We start from the raw sequence: 4,443 nt of genomic DNA, 5'->3' as shown, positions 1-4,443 counted from the left end.
AGAGAGAGAGAAAGGTCTTCCTTCCATTGGTTCACCTCTAAACGGCCACCACTGCGGTGCGCTGCGCCAATCCGAAGCCAGGAGCCAGGTGCTTCCTCCTGGTCTCCCATTCGGGTGCAGGGCCCAAGCACTTGGGCCATCCTCCACTGCCTTCCCGGGGCCACAGCAGAGAGCTGGACAGGAAGAGGGGCAACCGGGACAGAATCCGGTGCCCCAACTGGGACTAGAACCTGGAGTACTGGCGCCGCAGGTGGAGGATTAGCCTAGTGACCCGCGGCGCCAGCTAAAGATCTGGACTTTCCAAGAGTGCTTCTGAGTCAGGCTATCATAGCCTCTGCTAATGTGGATCCCCATGTCTACCACAATCTGAGCCCAGCGTGGAGGTTTGCCTCCGCTGGTCATTTGCTCCCACGAGCCGAGTTTTAGTGTGTACGCCCACGGGCGTGCTGCTGCCTGGGTGCTCTGTGTTGCTGGTACCAGTAGGTGAGTCTCTGCTCAGTCACTCCACATCGCCTTGCTGCTTCATCAGGGGACACTTTGCCCTGTCTTTCGAGACACCTGGGATGCTCCCTGCCCAGGAAGATTTTCTTGGTAGTCTCTCTGCACTCAGCCAGCACTCCTTGTCACTGCCTGGTCTCCTCCTCCTCCTCCTCCACTGTCTTCCCCCTCTCCCTCCTCCCTGTGAGAGCAGGACCCTGCAAGCCGCACTCTCACAGCGCTTAACCCTCTGCGTGTGAATTCCTAGTGTGGTCTACTGGGACTGTCGGGAGCTGCCCGAGGACTGGAACGACAATGGTTTTATTTTTTCCTTGTTATTCTTCCTGCCTAACACAATGCCTGGGCAAAGGAGATTCTCAATACAAAGTAGTGATCAGAGCCAGCTCTGCTCTCAGCCTGTCAACAATAGTACCAACCCCCTAGGATTGGCAGAATCCATTTACAGAGTGGATATAAAGGCACATCAAAATCCAGGCTTGGAGGAAATGGCCAGTAAGCCTTAGCTGACTTTACTCCACGTGTTATGTCACTTACATTCTCAGAACATATTTTTACACAGTGTTACTTGTCTTTTTTCTCATTTTAAAGATGGGGAAATGGATACTTGTAAAGGGGAAGAAACTTGCCTCTGGTCATGTGCTCAGCTTTAAATTCCAGAGCAGAGTTTTTAAGTATCACTCTCATGGGTTTTGATGACTCAGGACTGTCTACAGTGTTAACTTCTTTTTTTTTTTTTCCAAATCAAGTTTATGCAGGTATAATTTGCACACTGTAAAATTCACGCCTTTTACAGCACAGTGCTGTGGTGTTTTACAATCCCGTAACCAGCACCACAGTCAAGACATAGAAGAGTTCCATGCCCCTAAAGTAAGTATCCTCTCTTGGAGCCAGTGCTGTGGGGTAGGAGGTTAAGACCCTGCCTACAGTGCCGGCATTCCATACTGGTGCTGGTTTGCGTCCCAGCTGCTCCACTTCCCATCCAACTCCCTGCTAATGCTCCTGGGAAAGCAGTCTGCACCCATGTGGGAGACTTGAAAGAAGCTCCTGGCTGTGGCCTGGCCCAGCTCCAGCTATTGTGGCTATTTGTGGAGTGAAGTAGCAGAAGGAAAATTGATCTCTCCCTCTCTCTCTCCTTTTGTCTCTGTATTTCTGCCTTTCAAAAAATAAATAAGTCTTTAAAAAATATGAAACCTCCCCTCTCCCTGCAAATACATATAAAAATTGTTTTAAAAAAACAAAAAAGAATTCCCTCTTGTAAGTAGTGGTCAAACCTCCCTTTCACTCCTAAGCTCTGGAAAACTCACCTCTGACTTCTCCTTTACTGTCCTGCCTTTCCAAATCGTTACCCACATGAAGTGAGTCAGTGTGTAGCCACTCGGGTCAGGACCCCTGCACTGCCCATTCAACATCTGTGCTTCATTCAGGCGGCTGAGTGAAGGCAGAGTTTTCCTAGCTCTCGCTATGCAGTATTCCACTGTAGAGACGTACCAGTTTACCCACTCACCAATTGCAGCACAGCTAGTTATTTTCTAGTTTCTGCTGATTATGCACAAAGCCATCGCAAACATTCACGGGCTTTCATTTCACTTGAGTAAATACCTAGGCGGGATTAGTGGGCCATGGGTTAAGTATATATGTTTATTTAATTTTATAAGGAATGACCAGGGCCAGCATTGTGGCACAGTGAGCTGATCTGCCACTCTAAGGCCAGCATCTCATCTGAGTGCCAGTTCAAGTCCTGACTGCTCCATATCTGATCCAGTTCCCTGCTAATGTGTCTGGGAAAGCACCACCTGGGAGACCAAGATGGAACTCTGGGCTCCTGGCTTTGGCTTGGCCCAGCCTAGGCTGTTGCAGCCACTTGGGGGGAAAGAACCAGAAATTGGATGTTTCTCTCGCTCTCGCTCTCACTCTCTCTTTGCCTTTCAAATAACAAGTAAATATTTTTTTTTTTAAAAAAAGAAACTGCTAACATGTTTTTCTACAGTAGCTGTACCAATTTGTATCCCAGAAAGCAATGCATGAAAGTTCCCTTTGTTACACATACTTGCCAGTGCTTGAGTCTTGTTTTAAGTCTCTCTAATACAAGAAGTCTTCAGAAAGTTCATGGAAATGGGTATTACAAGAAAAAAACTTGCATAGATTTCATTTTTTGCACCAAAAATAAATTTGTCTTTTAATTCCATTTTGCACAAACTATTTAAAGAACGCTCACTTATCTAGTCGTGGTTTTGAGTTGTGCTTCTGTAATGACTAATGGCACTGAGTAGCCTTCCAAGTATTCTGTTCAATGTTTTGCCCATTTTAAAAACTGGGATGTTTTCTTATTGCTGAGTTTGGACATGCCTGAATATCCATTCCAGACACAAGCTCTTTATCGGATATATGCTTGGCAAATGTTTTCTCAGTCCACAGTGGTCTTTTGGTTTTCTAGTGTCTTTGGAAAGACTTTTTTTTAATTTATTCTTATTAAATCCAATTTATCCTTTTTTTTTTTTTCCTTTTGTAGGTTGTATTTTATTGTTTTGGACAGGAATCACATAAAGCAAAGTCACAAAGATTCCCTTTGATGTTTTCTTCTAGAAAATGTGCTTGTTGTGTAAGTTTTATATTTAGAGCCATGATCTCTTTTGAGTGAATCCCCGAGAAGAAATGATGTATGGGCTCAAGGTCCATGTTTTTCACGTATGCAGGTCCAATTGCCCCAGTACAAAAAGATGGAGATTTGGACTCAGGTTCTTCTGAATCTAGGGCTAAGTTTCACCATGTGGTTCCTGGTTTTATCTTTGTTCACATTTTAACTCCCTGCTGAATCCTAAACTCTAGGCCTCTCTCTGCACCCTCCATGGTCCAGTGTCCTGGACAGAGTCCACCCTCATTAAGTACCATGGGCATGACTGTTGTATGAGGGTTGGAATCGTTACTCAAAACTGGCCAATCCTTGCTCTGCCTTGGCTGAGAAGGATCAGCATAGTAGGATGTGGTGCCCATGTGTCTAGAGCTCTAACCTAGATAGAGCAGGCAGGCAGAAGTTACCTGTCCAGTATGTGTAATTGACTTCCAAACCCCATGCCTTTTAACACAAGGATAGAGCATCTGCCCCTTCCTTAAGCCACAGGAGAAGGTACAGGACCCGCAGTCCACAGTGGCATGAGGACCACTGCATTTTTGCTGAACACGTTCCTGTCTGCCACACAAGCTGTGGCTGAGCTAAGGAATGATCATTGGACAATCTGCTTTGACCAGTGGGCAAGGTCAGCTTGGAAGCAGTTTGGGTGGATGTGGGCGGAGGGGGGAAGTACGCAGCCCTGGTATAACTGAGATTAACTAAGGTCTTGGTTCTGATCCCAGAGCAAATAAACGAATGTGGGCAAGCCCTGTGCGTGACCTTCAGCACCATGGTTTTATAAGTAAAATCTTTTCTGTAACTCACAGAAGGCCAAGGCCAGCAGACCATTGCTTGGCCTTTGCCACTGAAAAGGAAAAAGGCAAAGTTTATTCTAGAGGACATTGCATTCGTACCTCTTCACCCTTTTTAGATTATAAAAACCTTAGCACTCAACCGATCATCTACACCTGCTTTTCTCCAAGTCAAGATAACTACAAGCACCCAACTATCTGATGGGGTCACTTACCAACTGAAAAGGAACAATTCCATTTTTCATATATTAGAAACTGGGTCTTAAAACAGAAAAGCCAGGACTCAAAACAACGCTCCCATAGGGGATGTCAACATTGCAAGCAGGTGGCTTAAACCACTGAGTTACATTGGTCCCTAAACTCATACTTTCCATCAGATAATTCCATAAACTTTTAGAAGGACTCTCATACTGTTAGTCATTTTTACATACATTTGCCTTTTCACTGTTCTGAAAATTGTGTAAAATGCCACTACTAAATGCTATACAAGACTCAATACACATACACACATGCACAAATACATGT

Source organism: Lepus europaeus, chromosome 3, assembly GCF_033115175.1.
Source record: "Lepus europaeus isolate LE1 chromosome 3, mLepTim1.pri, whole genome shotgun sequence".
In the NCBI taxonomy this organism is placed as follows: domain Eukaryota; kingdom Metazoa; phylum Chordata; class Mammalia; order Lagomorpha; family Leporidae; genus Lepus; species Lepus europaeus.
The sequence above is the reverse complement of the archived record's forward strand: the minus strand, read 5'-3'. Positions refer to the sequence as shown.